The 19,144-nt window shown below is 50.0% G+C and overlaps 1 protein-coding gene across 3 annotated transcripts in view; it reads left to right on the forward strand.

The window, feature by feature from the left end:
* Positions 1 to 14,834: 14,834 nt before the first annotated feature.
* The window catches only part of zgc:136493 (uncharacterized protein LOC692276 homolog), a 109,777-nt gene continuing 105,467 nt past the window's right edge, over positions 14,835 to 19,144 (forward strand). The window contains exon 1 of one of the 3 annotated variants that reach the window (XM_038797001.1): positions 14,835 to 15,024. The gene's annotated coding sequence lies outside the window, so the exon portion shown is untranslated. The remainder of the gene's footprint in view (positions 15,025 to 19,144) is intronic. The other 2 variants (XM_038796999.1, XM_038797000.1) reach the window with 2 other exon arrangements.

Genomic DNA, 19,144 nt, shown 5'->3' on the forward strand with positions numbered 1-19,144 from the left:
TTCGAGCTAACATCTTCATTTTAGACACCCCTGGGTGTCCGTGATGTAACTCGGTTAAGATTGCCCGACGGCCCTGAGCTGGGACTATTACCCGGGCTCCCCATAATTGCATACCGTCTTCAACGGTTATTTGGTCCCTTCTGCTCCAATATGGGTGCGTCTGGGGCTCCCCTGGTCTTTCCAGTTCCCCTGTTAGCAGTAAATGCTTCACCTTGGCTAAATCCAAGGTGTGGTCTTTTTGTGTCCACAACCGAATATGTTATGCGTCCACTGGTAGGGTGTCCAAAAAATTTAGAGTCATTACTGTCTCTTCTACTTTCGGTATTAGCGGCGGGGTGTCCGGGAGGGGAAGTCTGCTCAAAGCATCTGCATGTGCTACTCGCGTTCCCGGTCTGTGCTCCAGAACATATCTATACGCCGCCAGCAGCAACGCCCAGCGTTGGATTCTAGCTGATGCAATCGAGGGTATTGACTTGTCTTCTTTTAATAACCCTAATAACGGCTTATGGTCCGTCACTATGGTGAATTTCTGCCCATACAGATACTGGTGAAATTTTTTTACTGCAAATATCACCACCAGTCCTTCCTTCTCGATTTGGGCGTACTTCCTCTCAGCCATCGCCAAGGTCCTCGAAGCATAGGCTATTGGCCGTTCTTCCCCATTCCTTCCTCTATGGGCTAAGACGGCTCCTACCCCGTAGGGGGATTCATCACAAGTGACCACCAACTCCTTCCTTGGGTCATAATGCTCTAGGACATTTTCGGATGACAGCTGTTCCTTAATGTCCCTAAATGCTCGGTTTTGGCGGGTGGACCATTTCCATTCTTGCCCCTTTTTTAGTAGCTGGTGGAGGGGTTCCAGGATGGACGCCCTATTTTCAATACATTTTCCATAATAAGTTACCAACCCTAGAAATGATCGTAACTCCTGGACCGTGGTGGGAGCTGGGGCTTCTTTTATTGCCCTCACTCTGTCTTCTAATGGGTGTAAGGCTGACTTGTCTACTTTATATCCCAGGTACGTCACTTGTGGGGCCAGAAAAACACATTTTTCCTTTTTTAGCCGTACGCCTGCCTTTACGAAATGCCTGAGCACTTCCTCCAGGTTCCTTAAGTGTTCCCTATTCGTCCTACCCGTGATTAAGACATCGTCCAAATAAATCGCCACCTGCGGTAGTCCCTGCAGAATATTTTCCACCGTACGCTGGAATATAGCGCAGGCTGATGACACTCCGAAAGGTAGCCTAGTATAACGAAAAAGGCCCTTCAGGGTGTTGATCGTAGCGAACTTCTGGGAGTCCTTGTCCAGTTTTAACTGCAGGCAGGCATGGCTCATGTCCAATTTCGTGAACAAAAGCCCACCTGCCAATTTGGCATATAGGTTGTCTATTTTCAGGATCGGGTATTTGTCCAGCAGTGCGTATTTGTTTACCGTCTGTTTGAAATCTCCACAGAGACGTATCGAGCCGTCTGGCTTCAAAATTGGTACCACCGGCGCTGCCCATTCCGAGAACTGTACTGGTCTGATAATGCCGTCGCGCTGTAACCTTTCTATTTCGTCATCTACTTTCTTCCTTAATGCAAAAGGTACCGGCCTGGCCTAACAAAATTTCAGAAGGGCTTCTGGGTCCACGTGCAAAGTTGCTTTGGCACCTATGATTTCCCCCAAACCTTCTTGGAAGACCTCCAGGTATTTTTGGAGTACTCCACTCAACTGCCCGCTTCCACTCTGGAAAATTTTCATCCAATCTAATTTTAGGTCTTTCAGCCAGTTCCGTCCAATTAAGCTCGGTCCGGAGCCCTCTACTATCGTCAACGGTAATCTGAGCAACTGTTTCTCATATTCCACGGGTACATGAGTCGTGCCTAGAACTTCCAGGGGTTCCCCCGTGTAGGTTTTAAGTTTTGTCGATGTTTTGTTAGGGTTAGTGGCTGGAGTCCATCTTTGATTGTTTTTAAAATGCTGCCACTCCCATTACTGATACGGCCGCCCCCGTGTCTATTTCCATTATTGTCGGCCGACCGTTCACCCGTGGGGTAATCTTAATAGGTTCTGCTTTCTTCATCGCAATATTATATAATTGTCCCCCTTCGGAGGAGAATGGGGCGTCTAGGTTGTGTACTTCCCTGCGTCCCCACCTGCTATTCTTCTTTTGCCACCTCCTTCTAGGGTTTCTGTCGCTGTTACCCCACTCTGTCTGGTGCCAGAAATGGTCCTTCTCTGTTGGGGGAGCCTCAGCCGGTACTTCCCTCTGTCTCCAGTTAGTCCTAGCAGACCTGGGGGCAGTTCTGGGGTTTTCCTTTGGCCCTCTATTCCTCAGGCTTTTCCTGAGAGTGGCTATCTGGTAGCTGGACCCGTTATGGTAGTCCCTCTCACAGGTATCTACCTCCATTGGCGTGTCCTGTAGTTCCTGCGCCCCACTTGCTGCCTTTTCTAGGGACAGTGCGAGCTGTATCGCCTGCCTGCAATCTAGCTGTGTTTCCGCCAACAGGCGCTTCTGTATTGTGAGGTTGTTTATGCCACACACTAACCGGTCCCGAAGCATTTCATTTAGCATCGGTGCAAACTCACATGTTTCCCCCAGCCTTCTCAGGCGGGTCAAGAAATTTGTGACTGACTCCGTCTTCCCGCTTCGCTGTGTAGAATCTGTACCTACGCAAAATGAGAGGTGGTTTTAGGTCGTAGTGCTCTTTCACCAATTCCGTTAATTCTTGGAAATGTTTCGTGTCCGGCACATCGGGATAAGTTAGACTACGTATAATAGAAAAAGCTGAGGGTCCGCACACCGACAGCAGGGTAACCCATTTCCTTTCGTCCATAGTTATATCATTGGCCCGGAAGAAGTAACACATTCTCTCCACATACTGGGACCAGTCCTCAATAGTCAGGTCGAATGCATCTAACCTCCCAAAAAACGGCATTTTTGAAATAGCAAGACTTACCCTCCGAGTGCGGCAGCTGGTCTCCGCAAAGTTCTTTGTTTACCTCGTCGCCACTGTAATAATCCACAGGAGGCAGGAGTCCCGTCACCACACCAATATTTATTGCCAATAACTATATACAAGAGCAGCTCCAACAGTGCTGCTAGCATTCCAGTCAACTTAAGACTGGATCACAAAGCCTACACAGGTGATTATATGGGCCCCCTCAATGAGCTATCATTGAGGGAGCTCATACTCCAATTGGCCAACCAATAATGCTAATTGGAGGTCATTACAACAATGTTTTACCGGAACCAGAGAGAGGCTGACATCCTCTACCACTCCTCCATCTCCTCCTCATCGGTCAGTGAGGAGCTATTTGGACTATGGGGGGGTGGGGGGATGAATGTAATATCCCACACGGGGAACGATTATCTTCATTGTGATTTTCGTGGAGTATGAGCTCCCCTGCTGAGGGGTGGGGGAACTCCAAGAAGCAATGTAGAAAAGGTCAGTCAGTAAGGCACCAACCAGAAAGCGACCCGGTAGTGATCTACTGGGAAGCGCATCTACCGTAATTGTAAATAAAATCAAAGTTCGTTAATTAACTCGATGTGGACTCCCCGTGTCCTTATTAAAAATAGTTCATTTTTTCTTGCGACGGACTTTAACTTTAGCTGCATAAGACCCCCTCTAATGATCAGCGGGCCACATCTAATAGCGGGTTCTGATGAAGTTGACATATCTTTAACAAAATGTGGAAAGAATCAGCAGTGTGCAGAGTGCTAAGCCCTTTAAAAATCACAAGACCGGGCCTCTTATAAAAAGCCTATTATTCTATTTAAACAGAGCTTTTGTCTCAGCTATTTCGGGAAAATGCATGATCCTTCTCTGAATGTTAATTACTGACCAGGATTCGAGAAGCCTGCAAACAGCAGATTAACAAAATGCAATTTCTTCATGTAAAATGACTGAGTTTACATCTCTCACAGGTTATTTTTTAAGGGAAATTTAAATAACCTGTTCACGAAAGGAAAACGGAAACCAAAATGCACACATTTTGCTGCAGGTGGCAATGGGTTCTTCACCACCCCCCCCCCCCCCCGGCCCACACATGAGTCACCGAAATTAGTTTGAACTTTCAGAGAAGGGATATTGGGCATGGCATGCTGATTCACTACAAGCCCATTCGGCACTACTTAACAGACCAATTTCATCCTTCTGGTTCCAGATTAACTTGTGTCAGCAATTCTGCAGTTCAGAACAAGGTAACCAAGGATGCATAAAAGACAAACAATAATTAGACATCCTCCGCCTCTTTATAGCATCATAAAATTTAACAGCATTTAACAGACCATCTGGCTCATCAAATTTGAAATGTATCCAGGAGTCACATATTCTGTTTATTTATTTATTTATTTATTTTTAAATTTAGTGTACCCAATTAATTTTTTTTCCAATTAAGGGGTAATTTAGCGTGTTCAATCCACCTACCCTGCACATCTTTGGGTTATGGGAGTGAAACCCACGCAAACACGGGGAGAATGTGCAAACTCCACACGGACAGTGACCCAGAGCCGGTATCGAACCTGGGACCTCGGCGCCGTGAGGCAGCAGGGCTAGGAGTCACATATTCTAATCTCATGCTAGTCATGTACATTAATCTTGCACCCCTCCCCCCCCCCCCCCAGAACCTTTATTACATACTTTTACGATAAACTGGGTTGGATTTTACAAGGCGCTGTATTCCCTGTACCCTTGACTGAAAAGTTGGTTCTTAGTTAGGAAGAAGTCTTGCCCTGGAGTGTTGCTTGCCAATTTGATGATCCAGTAGCTCTGTAATCGCAGCAGCATCAGGATGAAACAGTGGCTACTGCGCTGGACTACAGGCTGTCCTTGAGGACAGTGGTTGAATGGAGCCCATTCTTATAAAGTCTTGGATTTTGGACAATTGGCTGGCCCAGTGAAGGGGGATGGGGGAGGTGGATTTGAGAGGTGGGGGAGGCTAAAAGGGGGTGGGGGAGGGGGGGGGCTACAGTCTTGGGGTAGGCTCCGATGAGCATGGGGTCACCCTAAAGAAGATTCCCCCCTTCCTGCCCAACAGCAGCCTAAGCTGTGAAAGCTGCTGGGCTACCTGTCTTGCATCTACTGTCCCCTACCAAACATAAAATGGCGGAGGCAGATTGAGGTCCTTAAGTGGTCATTTAAGGGGTTTAATGGGAGGACAGTGTCTGATGCCTTTCCCACCCAATGTAACAATGAAGACATGTTGAGTGGGTAAGAAGGTGGTGGGAAGGCCACTAACTTAATTTTACAAGCCCCATCTGCCTTCACATTTGCTGGCAGGGGTTGTCCAATGCCCATTTACAAGAATTTATGGATTCTCCTTCAAAATGGTTTATGACACAGAGAATTCCAAATTTTTACTGCCTTTTATGTAAACTTTTTCTGGCCACCCTGTCTAAAACATTCTGTTCCCTTGTTATCATCTTACTAAGCAATGGAAATACCAGGTGGAATTTTCCAAGGCCAGTGGAAACTGGCTTGGAGAATTGCAAGGCTGAAAAACTGCGGAAAATGGCATCAGGTTGGGAACTTGACTTGATCTCGCCTCCCAGCGGTGGATTGGGAATGTGTCAGGGAATCCTGGTGGCTGAGACGGGAAGCTATGTATCCCCTCTTTTCCAAACTGCAGGAGCACCACTCTCAGTCTGCAATGTGGCAAGTTGGAGAGGACAAATGCACTGCAGGAAAGACCTCGTCAGTAATTAAAAAAAGATTATTTGGTTTTCAACATTTTATACATAAAACAAAACAACACAAGGCAGAAAGAATAACAGAAGATCCCCCACTCTATCAATACATACGTGACTTGAAAACGAACCACCCCCCCCCCCCCCCCCCCTTTAGCAGATGGCGGTGACCAACTCTTTTAAGTGAAGAATAAACAGACCCCCATCTCTTATGGAACCCCTCAATCGCCCCCTTCAAGGTGAACTTAACCTTCTTAAGATTAGAAACTCCATCAGGTCCCTCAGCCACACTGACAGGGCGGAGGAGATGACACTCCACAGGACCCGCCTGCAACCAATCAGTGAGGCGAAGACTAAAACATCCGGCCACAACCCCATCTGTAACTCCGGCAAGTCCGATACCCCAAATATGGCCCCGAGGGGACTGGGCTACAAGTCCAAGTGCAAGGTCTCCAACATGGTGCTGAAAAAAGAACCCTAAAGCACCTCCAACTTCGGGCAGAACCAGAACTTGTGTAAAGGTAAAGTCACCATAGTCCCAGATGACCATAGGCTGCTTTCCCCTTTGAGGGGGAGAGCTGATTTGTGGTGATTTAACCTAAGGATCACCACGTCTCAGGTGAGGGGCAAGGTCGAGAAGGTGGGGCCTTCATGAATAACTTTAGTCAGTAGAGGACCTGAACCCACACTGCTGTCCTTGCTCTGCATCACAAAACAGCTGTCCAGTCAAGTGAGCTAGACTGGCCCCCATATGTACATGTTTGGCGGTGCCCCTCCCACACCACTCGCAAGTGTCCACCACCCCCTCAAATATCGGCTCATCCTTGGCCTCTTCAGGTGTGCCCTGTGTACTACCTTTAATTGTATTAACTCACTCTCGCACACGAGGTTGAGGCGTTCACCCTCCACAACACCTCACACCACACAACACCTCCTCCTGTGCCACCGCCAGCTCCTCCTCCCACTTGGCCTTAAACCACTCAATGAGACCGTATCCTCCTCCAGAATCCTCCTATCAATCGCTGGGATGACCCCCCCCCCCCCCCCCCAACAATGAGGAGGTGGGTGTCACCAGAAACATCGGAAAAGCCTTTGTTGCACAGTCCCGCACCTGCATACACCTAAAGGCCTCCCTCCGTGGAATCCCAAACTTCTCCGCCAACTCCTCCATGCTCCCAAACCGCCCCTTCAGAAATTAGTCCTTCATTTCCACCAGCCTTCGCTCCTCCCATCCCTGAAACAGCATCCAATCTTGCTCCTCGGAAAAATTACAAGCCGTGAAGGCTTTGATCAGTTTCACTGAAGAGCCCCAGCCTTGGCCAGGTGACAGGCTGGTATTCAAAGCATTCAAAGACTCAGCAGCATTCAGATCTTCGCTCCACTCAACCTACTGCCAACCAACTGCTTGGATGGCAGTAGGTTGAGTGGAGCGAAGATCTGAATGCTGCTCAGTCATTAAAAGCACAGCTGCCTCCTCTGAAAAAGACAAGGGGCGATATTCTCTCCCCCCCCCCCCCCCCCCCCCCACGCCGGGTTGAAGAATTGCTGGGGCGCCGCACGAGCTGTGCCACGCCGCCCCAACACCTGCACGCGATTCTCCCACCCCCCGAAACAGTGCCGCGAGAATTGCGCCGGGCCGCTCAGAGATCGCTGCAAGCGGCGAGCGGCAATTTTCCAGCCCGGATGGGGCGAGCGGCCGCTCTGACACGACAGGTTCCCGCCGGCGCCGTCCACCCCTGGTCGCTGCCGGCGGGAACTGTGCGGGAATGCTGGGGGGGGGGGGGGGGGCCTGTGGGGGGGGGGCTCCTTCACCGAGGGGGGGGGGCCTCCGATGGGGTCTGGCCCGCAATCGGGGCCCACCGATCAGCGGGCTGGCCTCTCCCCCCGGGCCTACCTCCTTCCTCGGCCAGCCCCAGAACACCGGCGCCATGTTGGTGAGATAGGCACGTGTAAGACGTTCCCACACATGCGCAGGATGGCGCGGCCCAACTGCGCATGCGCAGGAATGAGCTGCCTAACTGCGCATGCGCCGATTGGCGCGGCGTTAGGAGGCTGGAGCGGCGTGAACCGCTCCAGTGCCGTGCTGGCCCCCTGTGGGGGCCAGAATAGGTCATTCCCGGGCCCTGTTCGCGCTGTGGTGAAACACGAGCCAACATAGTGTATATTTGGACAAGGAAAGAAATGGGACTTTCAGTCGTAATGAGGGTTCTTTGGGATGTGGGTGTGTATGCGGGGTTTGTGTGCTAAAGGGAACTTCTGGGTTTTCCTGGGGCCGGGCAAGAGGGAAAGAGACCCAGGCGGGGGCCTCCACGCTGGTCAATTTAAGCCGGCCAGTGAACGGGGATGAGGTGGGGGGAGGGGCTGCAGCCATTGGAGCCTGGCAGAACAGGGTGCGACGAGTCTAGCTGGGGGTGGGGGGAAAGTTGGGGGGTAGGAACCGAGGTGGGGGGTAGGAGTTTTACAAGAGGAAGTGGAGTGGAGGAGTTGGGGGGGGTGGTTTACAACTCTTGGGTGTCATTTACGGTACTCTTTCGGAGGCTGGATGGCATTGAGTGTCGGTGGGGGGGGGGGGGGGGGGGGGGGGCACTCTATAGGTTAATGGTGAACATGGGCGGTCCCAGACTCCTTTTTCTTTTTCTCCTTTTTTTTCCACCATGGGAGGGTTTGTTTTATTTGATGCATATATTGACAGGTGGGCCGTTGGTTGGGGTGGTGGGAGGATGGGATCATTGTCGGGCAGCACGGTAGCATTGTGGATAGCATAATTGCTTCACAGCTCCAGGGTCCCAGGTTCGATTCCGGCTTGTGTCACTGTCTGTGCGGAGTCTGCACATCCTCCCCGTGTGTGCGTGGGTTTCCTCCGGGTGCTCTGGTTTCCTCCCACAGTCCAAAGATGTGCAGGTTAGGTGCATTGGCCATGATAAATTGCCCTTAGTGTCCAAAATTGCCCTTAGCGTTAGGTGGGGTTACTGGGTTATGGGGATAGGGTGGAGGTGCTGACCTTGGGTAGGGTGCTCTTTCCAAGAGCCAGTACTGACTCGATGGGTCGAATGGCCTCCTTCTGCACTGTAAATTCTATGTAAATTGTTGACGTTAAAGGGTATTGACTTTGTATTTGTTACCGTTTACTGCTTGTTGGGGGTATGTAAATTTTGAAGGAAAATGTGAAAATGGAGAATAAAAATATTTTTAAAATATATATATTTTTATTGAAATATTTGTAAAATTTTATAACAAAAACAGAAAAAGAACAATAAACATTAAAAATTAACATAGTGCAAAAATTTATATTTCCCCGAACAGCTCCATCTTCACAGACCACCTAAAATAATCGAAAAAACAAACATAACACTTCTGATCCCCGCCCACTGCCAGCTCTGAAACCCGCCATCCATCCTGCCCGGCAGGAACTTGTGGTTATTACATATCGGGGTCCAGACCGACGCTCCTTCCACCCTCTTGTGTCTCCTCCACTGCCCCCAGATCCTCAGTGCCGCCACCACCACCGGACTTGTGGAGTAGCGGACCGGCGAGAACGGCAGAGGTGCCGTTACCAGCGCTCCTAAACTGGTGCCTTTGCATGACGCCACCTCCAGCCCCTCCCATGCCAACCCCTCCCCCAATACCCACTTCCTGATCATGGCAATGTTGGCCACCCAGTAGTAGTTGCAAACGTTCGGCAGTGCCAGCCCACGCTCACCCCGACTGCGTTCCAACAGCACTCTGTTTACTCGCGGGGTCTTGTTAGCCCACACAAATGCCGAGATGATCTTCTTAACCCGCTTGAAAAAGGCCTTAGGGATGAAGATGGGAAGGCACTAGAATACAAACAGAAACCTGGGGAGGACCATCATTTTCACAGTCTGTACCCTCCCCACCAGTGACAGCGGGAGTATGTCGGGTCAGATTAAGCTTATGTAACAGATCCCACTTCCGGGCCACCTGTACACCCAGGTAATGAAAGCTCTTCTCTACCCTCCTCAACGGCAGCTCACTCAGTCTCTTCTCCTGTCCTTTAGCCTGGATCACAAACAACTCGCTCTTCCCCACGTTCAATTTATACCCCGAGAAACAGCCGAATTCCCTTAAGATCCGCATGACCTCCCCCATCCCCTCCAGTGGGTCCGAAATATACAGGAGGAGATCATCCGCGTAGAGCGAGACCCGATGCTCCACCCATCCGGCCCCGGAGCTTTGCCCGACTGCATGCCCTCTCGCCCCTTAATAATTTCTTCTATCTCGATCGGTGCTCCCAGCCCCTCCACCAGACCCTCCTCCACCCTCGCAACCTCAACTGGTCCAGAAATTGCCTCATCCCTTCCACACCCGCCGGGGGTTCCGACTCACATAATTTGCTGTAGAATTCCTTAAAAGCCTCATTCATTCCCTCCGGGTCTAAGACCAAGTTACCCTCCTTATTCTTTACCCCACCAATCTCCATGGCCGCCTCGCGCTTCCTAAGCTGGTGCGCCAGCATCCTGCTCGCCTTCTCCCCATACTCATGCACCGCCCCCCTAGCCTTCCTCAGCTGTTCTACCGCTTTCCCTGTGGTCAACAATTCAAACTCCGCCTGAAGATTGCGCCGCTCCCTCAGGAGTCCCGCGTCAGGGGCCTCTGCATACTTCCTATCCACCCGGAGTATCTCAACCACTAATCTCTCCCTCTCCGCCCTTTCTCTCTTTTCTCTATGGGACCAGATTGATATAAGTTCCCCTCTAATAACTGCCTTCAGGGCTTCCCAGACCGTCGCTGCCGATACCTCTCCCATGTCGTTTGTTTCCAAATAGTTCTGGATACTCTTATTTACCCGCCCACAAACCACCTCGTCCGATAACAGCCCTATGTCCAGTCTCCACAGCGGACGCTGCCCTCTCTCCTCTCCAAGCCGCAAATCCACCCAGTGTGGGGCATGGTCCGAGTAATTGCCGAGTATTCCGTCCCCATCACCTTTGGGATCAACGACCTGCCCAGAACAAAGAAGTCAATACGGGAATAAACTTTGTGGACATGGGAGAAAAAGGAAAACTCCTTTACCCTTGGCCGTGTAAACCTCCAGGGGTCTACGCCCCCCCATCTGTTCCATAAAGCCGCCGCCGGCCTCTTCCCTGTCCTGGATTTTGAACGGTCCAATTCAGGTTCAATGACCGTATTAATGTCCCCTCTCATGACCAAGTTGTGCGACTCAACGTCCGGGATTTTGCCTAACACGCGCCTCATAAAATACACGTCATCCCAGTTTGGGGCATAGACATTCACGAGCACCACCCGGACCCCCTCCAGCTGTGAAAGGCCAACATGTTAGCATGGTGCATAGCCCCGTGCCCAACCAGGTCCAACAGGCTGCATGGAGAATCGCAAAGGCCCCGGCGAATACAGGATTGGGGCCGCTAATGATGTACCAATGGCATTTACTGTACGTGCATTCCGGAATGCATTGAGGCCGCTGTTGAGGCAACGGAGAAACGTGATTTGGCGTCAAATCGGCATCCGCCGCGATTTCGGTGTCAGAACTGATTCACCGCACAATCTCTGATTTCAGCTTTGGCCAGCGGAGAATCCTGCCTGTGAAATGCACCACCCAGGAGGGAGAGATTACACACTGTGTAAACAAATCTCCCCATTGCTCTGGGTAGCTCAGCCCAAGCCAGGGTTCTCTATAGCTTTACAAGCTGTAGACATCTATGACTCTATGAGATGCATGCTCATATTTCACAACAATTACCTTATAATTTATAAAAGGTAAAGGATGTTCACCAATGGAACAGAGATGTTTTCATAATTGTCAGTTTGCAGTTGGCTGATGCTTTTATCAAATAAAGCTAATTATTGCGCATTTTGGAAATCTGAAATGAAAACAAAGTGGCTGAAAAAGCTCAGAACTGTTGTGGAGAGCATTTACATTTCGGGGCAGAACTGGAAAAAGTGAGAAATGTAAGAGGTTTTAAACAGGAAATGGGACAGGGGAGGGAAAAAACAAAAGGAAAGGTCTGTGATAGGTGCAAGGCAGGAGTCATTACTTGGTAAAAAGAATGATGGAACAAGGTAATCATCACCCTGGCCTGCTGTCCAAAATGAGAGTAGTGGTTATGGTCTGAAATCGCTAAACTCAATGAAAGAGTCCAAAAGGTTATTAAGGTGTATATTTGAAAAATGAGGTACTGTTCCACCAGTTTTTGTGGAGCTTCATTGTTTCATAGAATTTAGTTTCATAGAATTTACAGTGCAAAAGGAGGCCATTCGGCCCATCGAGTCTGCACTGGCTCTTGGAAAGAGCACCCTACCCAAGGTCAACACCTCCACCCTATCCCCAGAACCCAGTAACCCCACCCAACACTAAGGGGAAATTTGGACCCTGAGGGCAATTTATCATGACCAATCCACCTAACCTGCACATCTTTGGACTGTGGGAGGAAACCGGAGCACCCAGAGGAAACCCACGCACACACAGGGAGAACGTGCAGACTCCACACAGACAGTGACCCAGCGGGGAATCGAACCTGGGATCCTGGTGCTGTGAAGCATTTGTGCTATCCACAATGCTACCGTGCTGTCCTACTTTAATTCTGATCTCTGTCTTCGGCTCCTATCCTGTCTTGATGAAGCTCGAACATTACAGGGAAAAAATCACCTCAACTGACAAATACAGGAAAAGGGAAAGTATTTGTCCATGTGATCTCCTGTTCAATATTAATAATGTTAGCCTCCTAGGAGAAACTATCAAAGTAATATGTAAAGCAAGGCAAAACTTAAATTAACATGGCCAGTTAAGGGCTAGTTCTCAGTCTAATAAAATATTTGATTTTTGCACCTTGGAAATGTGCACAGCATGGCCATAGAAACCTTTCATTAACGTAAAATGTCAACAATTCAGACAAAGTGAATAAAACCTGACAGTTTTAAAAATGTTTAAAACCCTTGCACACCTGATTATTGGTTCTCAAAGCATTTTTGGTTGCCTGAATTAATTATCTTGGATCCCCCTCATCTGAATTATAATACATAATAAGAACGAGGAGCAGGATTAGGCAGTTCAGCCCCTTAAACCTGCTCCGCCATTCAATACAATCATGGCTGATTTCAGCTCCACTTTCCTGCCCGTCCTCCATAGCCCTTCAGCCCATTATTAATTTACAAATCTGTCCATCTCCTTAAATTTACTCAATATCCGGGCATCCATCACACTCTGGAGTAGTGAATTCCACAGATTCACAACCCTTTGAGAGAAGTAATGAGAAGGTTCTCCGCTTGGGGAAATATGTTCTCCCACTGTAGCTGAATTGCACCCAAAACAGGGAGTGATTCCCTTAGAAAACACCCACAGCCAAACCATCCACCTCAACCATCAAAACTTCCCCGGCCCCTTGATCATCCCAAAACAAGCATCAGATTCAAACATGACAAGGGTCAAAGAACATATGGCCTTAAGACAGTGATATGAGAGTTTGAACAATTACTGGAATGTACCTATCCAACTACCTCGTAATTAAAATTATCAGCTCTAATCTCTTAAATTCAAAGTCCTATTGTGCAAAGAAAAACAAATATCAAAATATTCAGTGCGTTTAGTGTGAGAGTGGTGTATGTTCAGTTGGGTTGCCTGCAGAGAGAAGAATGAGTGAAGTTGCCACTGTTGATCTAAGCCAGGGGTGGGCAAACTTTTCCGTGCAAGGGCCACATTCAGAAATTCACAATTTTAAAGGGTCGCATAGTATGTTAAGTAAAATAATTAATATTTTAAATAGCCAAAATAAAAGGTCTTTAAAGAAAAAAAAGCACATTTATTTGAAAAACAAAGTAACTCAGTAAGTAACAGAACAATGTCAATGAGAATGATGCATCTGACTGCAGTCATTTACCAGTTTGTTGAAATCAGGTGTCAAGTTGCTTGTGCTGATCCTTAACACTGACAGGAGCACAGCCTAGCCGAGTCAACGATAAAAACGCGCGTAGTGGGGTGGATGAGTGGGGCTGTCTCATTGGTCGGTTTAGTTGGGTGTGCGACCAATAGGAGTCCAGGTTACAAACAATAATAAGGCTTATTGTTTGGAACCTGGACTCCTATTCGTCGCACACCCAACTCAACCGACCAATGAGACAGCCCCACTCATCCACCCCACAACGCGCGTTTTTATGCGGCCCGCCAATGAGGTGCCCGGAATCATAACCTGCATTTTTGAAAAGCCGCCGGGGAAAAGCCGCTGAAGTAAATGCGCTTATTGAATAAGCGCATTTACTTCAGCGGCTTTTCCCCGGCGGCTTTTCAAAAATGCCGGTTATGATTACGGGCAACTCATTGGCGGGCCGCATAAAAACCTTTGTCGGGCCGCATGCGGCCCGCGGGCCGTAGTTTGCCCACCCCTGATCTAAGCTATACAGTAGAATAGTAAACAAAGGCAGCACGGTGGCACAGTGGTTAGCACTGGGTCTGTGGCACTGAGGACGGGGGTTCGAATCCTGGCTCTGGGTCACCGTCCGTGTGGAATTTGCACGATCTGCACGTGTCTGCGTGGATTTCACCCCCACAACCCAAAGGTGTGCAGGGAAGGTGGATTGGCCACACTAAATTGGCCCTTAATTGGAAAAAAAAATAATTGGGTACTCTAAATTTAAAAAAAAAGAATGGTAAACAAATCGGATTGTGGGGAATGGGATTTGACAATGTTATATCATGGTCTCATTAACAAGAAAATTTTCCTCTTACTGATCCAGTGCATTGTCCTGCCTGCCCTCTCTAATTGACCAGAGCCAGATGCCTTGATGTGTTCGAATGTATCTGCAAAAGATTTAAATTCCAATAGAAGTTAATCACAATCTTTTTTCCATTTCCATTCCACTGAAGTCTGTGATACAAAAGGGATGGAATTCATCAAATATATTTACAAAGAAAATATTGACTAAAAATACAAGTGCATCTCATTTAATAAATATGGGGCAATACCTTTCCCTTGGGGTGTCACGAAGTGAGTGGGTCGTCAGAGAAAAAGTAGCTTCTGACCTCCTAGTGATGCTCAAATTATGGTGAGATGCTTTAATTGGCTTGATTGGAGTGAAAGAAAGAAATGTTAAATGCTCCAGGAAAAAACAAGGTTGGTATGTGGGATAATCAGGAGGAGGAAGACCTTCACGAAAAATAGATCTGGATCCATCGACACCGCATAGCGAATACCCCCCTAAATACTCCCCTAAATTGGGCTATCAGGACCTCGGGCCTAGACATTGAAGAGTGGACACATCTGTGTCTGAATTAGCCACATGCAGATGTTTTAATGTCAAGCACAGAATCACTCCTCTCCAATCAACGTACAGCTTGTGGGCCGAATTCTCCCCTGACTAAAAGGCCGCTATCCCGGTGAGTGCAGGATGCATGTTTGCGGGTCTGGACTAGTTTCAGAGCGATCGCTTTGACAGCAGTTGTCAGATCTCTGCAGAATGTTGTTGACAGGATGCTAGAAACTAGGACACCCTGACCCCCTCCGGTAGGAGAAACACCCTGACCCCCGGGTGGGAGAAACACACTGACCCCCCCCCCCCCCGGGGGCAGGAGAAACACCCCAACCCCCCCCCCCCCCCCCCGTGGGAGAAACACCCTGACCCCCCCCCCCCCCCGGTAGGAGAAACACCCTGACCCCCGGGTGGGAGAAACACACTGAGCCCCCCCACCCCCCGGGGGCAGCAGAAACACCCCAAACCCCCCCCCCCCCGTAGGAGAAACACCCTGACCCCCCCGTAGGAGAAACACCCTGACCCCCCCCCCCCCCGGGTAGGAGAAACACCCTGACCCCCCCCCCCCCCCGTGGGAGAAACACCCTGACCCCCCGTAGGAGAAACACCCTGACCCCCCCCCCCGTAGGAGAAACACCCTGACCCCCCCCCCCCGTAGGAGAAACACCCTGACCCCCCCCCCCCGTAGGAGAAACACCCTGACCCCCCCGTAGGAGAAACACCCTGACCCCCCCCCCGTAGGAGAAACACCCTGACCCCCCCCGTAGGAGAAACACCCTGACCCCCCCCCCCGTAGGAGAAACACCCTGACCTCCCTCCCCCCCGAAGGAGAAACACCCTGACCCCCCCCCCGTACGAGAAACACCCCTGACCCCCCCCGTAGGAGAAACACCCTGACCCCCCCCCCCCGTAGGAGAAACACCCTGACCCCCCCCCCCCCGTAGGAGAAACACCCTGACCCCCCCGTAGGAGAAACACCCTGACCTCCCTCCCCCCGAAGGAGAAAAACCCCGACCCCCACCCCGTAGGAGAAACACCCTGACCCCCTCCCCGTAGGAGAAACACCCTGACCCCCCCCCCCCGTAGGAGAAACACCCTGACCCCCCCCCCGTAGGAGAAACACCCTGACCCCCCCCCCCCCCCCCGTAGGAGAAACACCCTGACCCCCCCCCCCCGTAGGAGAAACACCCTGACCCCCCCGTAGGAGAAACACCCTGACCTCCCTCCCCCCCGAAGGAGAAAAACCCCGACCCCCACCCCGTAGGAGAAACACCCTGACCCCCTCCCCGTAGGAGAAACACCCTGACCCCCTCCCCGTAGGAGAAACACCCTGACCCCCTCCCCGTAGGAGAAACACCCTGACCTCCCTCCCCCCCCGTAGGAGAAACACCCTGACCCCCCCCCCCTCCCTCCCCCGGGGGTAGGAGAAACACCCTGCCCCCCCCCTGTAGGAGAAACACCCTGACCCCCTCCCCGTAGGAGAAACACCCTGACCCCCCCCCCCCCGTAGGAGAAACACCCTGACCCCCCCCTCCCCTGGGGGTAGGAGAAACACCCTGACCCCCTCCCCGTAGGAGAAACACCCTGACCCCCTCCCCGTAGGAGAAACACCCTGACCCCCTCCCCGTAGGAGAAACACCCTGACCCCCTCCCCGTAGGAGAAACACCCTGACCCCCCCCCTCCCCCGGGGGTAGGAGAAACCCTGCCCCCCCCCCCCGGTAGGAGAAACACCCTGACCCCCCCCCCCCGTAGGAGAAACACCCTGACCCCCCCCCCCCCCCCCCCCCCCTCCCCCGGGGGTAGGAGAAACACCCTGACCCCCCGTAGGAGAAACACCCTGACCCCCCCTCTCCCCCCAGGAGAAACACCCTGACCCCCCCTCTCCCCCCAGGAGAAACACCCTGACCCCCCCCCCCCCCCCCCCCCATTCGAATACTTTCTATTTTTGTATTTAAGGATGATTCTTGAAAAGTAAAAGCCATTTAAATAAGTATTCGCGCAACTGACTCGCTTAAAGCATCGAGCTGGGGGCTGTACAAAAGTTGTTTACTCAGTTGCAGCTTGTAACGCAGAAGTTTCATTTTGAAAGGGTGCCTTTACAATGAGCCGATATTAAGTTACTTACGGTAGGGGGCTGCCAGGGGGATTCCAAACTGAAGACAAGCTGTAATGTAGAAATGGAACGAAATCAGAACTGCTGCACAGAAAAAAAACAATTTATTTCGAGACCAAGAGAATGGCAGAAAGAGAGAGAGAGAGAGAGGCTGTTTCACACTCTATAGCCCTGTGACTGGTCTCCGTCTTCACTTATACACCACCAGTGGACTGTGGCTGCAGCCATTGCTTTGCCAAGTTAGCAGTGACAGGACAGATAGAAATGACCGGGAGGCAGTTCTTGCACCGTGCTGGATGGACACATGAAATGCACCACCCAGGAGGGAGAGATTACACATTAAAATAGCTTTGTGCAAACTAATCTCCCCATTGCTAAAAAGAATGATGGAACAAGGTAATCATCACCCCTGCCTAAGGTCCAAATTGAGAGTAGTGGTTATGGTCTGAAATCGTTGAACTCAATGAAATAGTCCAAAATGTTATTAAGGTGTATAAATGAAAAATGAGGCACTGTTCCGCCAGTTTCTGTGGAGCTTCATTGTCAAGTAGGTCACTTTCATTCTGATCTCTCTGTCTTTGGCTCCTCTCCTGTCACAATGAAGCTCAACCGTTATAGGGGGAAAACACTCAAAAGACAAATACAGGATTGTTAAAAGGGAAAATATTTCTTCATGTCATCTGCTGTTGAATAGTACTGGCGTTGGAGTTAATACTCTCATTGGCCTTCTAGGAAAAACTAGCAAAGTAATATGTAAAACAAAGCAAAACTTAAATTACCTTGCTAGTTAAGGGCTAGTTCTCAGTCTAATAAAATATTCACTTTTTGCACCTTGGAACTGTTCATCCAGGGAATTTTGGAAAATTATAACAAACAAATCCACTATCTCCGTTGCCACTTCCTTTAAGACCCAAGGATTGAGGCCATCAGGCCCTGGGAACGTGTCTGCCTTCAATCCCAATAGTTTAGTACTTTTGCCCTATATTGATGATGATTGTTCTAAGCTCCTCCCTTTCTGTTACCTCTGCATTACCTGTTACTATTGGGATTTGGAGAATTGTGGAAAATTATTTTCATAGAATCCCGAAAGTGCAGGAGGCCATCCGGCCCATCAAGTCTGCACTGACCCTCTGAAAGAGTACTCTACCTCAACTTACTCACCCACCCTATCCCCGTAAACCCATCTAACCTTTTGACACTAAAGGGCAGTTTGGCATGTCCAATCCACGTAGCCTGCATGTCTTTGGACTGTGGGAGGAAACTTGAGCATCCGGTGGAAATCCACACAGACATGGGGAGAACGTGCAAACTCCACACAGTCACCCGAGGGCAGAATCGAACCTGGGTCCCTGCTGCTGTGAGGCAGCAATGCTAACCACTGTGCCACTGTGCCGCCCATTAAATTCCACAGCTGCCATGGTGGGATTTGAAGAAATAGTCTTTTCCCTCAAAAGTTACTCTGAGATGAGCTGGGTAGGCGAATTCGAACTGGACTCCGCTCTTAGATAGTGCAACCATGATTCCATTGAATGCGGCCCTTTTCTTTGATAATTCCGCATCCATATCCTGCTTAAACCTGATGGAGTAGCCTTCTGACTTAAAATCGCAGTGTTCCCTTGCCCTCCTTTTCTTTAAAGCAGTGGAACCTCACTATCATCCTATACAGTGGGCCTTCGGACGAGGCCTCGGCCTGAGTGTGCGATGGGTTCAGTCCAATTCTGGTGGGGATGTGAATCCATCCTCACTCACCATTTTGCAGAACATTCCCGAGAAATATTCCATGGGAATAGGGCCCTCAATCCTCACAATCCAGATATTTTGCCTCCTGGACCTGTTTCTGGTCATTCACCTTGCCTATCAGTGATCTATTCATTTTGGTCACAGAGGACAATTTGGATTCCTGCGCGGCAATCCGATCACTGTGGTCCGTTAAGGCCACCTCCATATTTTTGATTGTGGTTTCCTGGACTTCAATACTCTGAATCCTTTTCCCCAGAGCCGCTCGAATGGGGGCCAAAGCCTCTTCAATTGATCTTTTGAAGTACTTTCACCAAGGTACTAGAAAGAACCTCGGCCGTTAGTGGAGTGGACAGAGAAATAGAAACCGAATGCTCCATTTTACTTGCCGCTGAG

Source organism: Scyliorhinus canicula, chromosome 5, assembly GCF_902713615.1.
Source record: "Scyliorhinus canicula chromosome 5, sScyCan1.1, whole genome shotgun sequence".
Taxonomy (NCBI): Eukaryota; Metazoa; Chordata; class Chondrichthyes; order Carcharhiniformes; family Scyliorhinidae; genus Scyliorhinus; species Scyliorhinus canicula.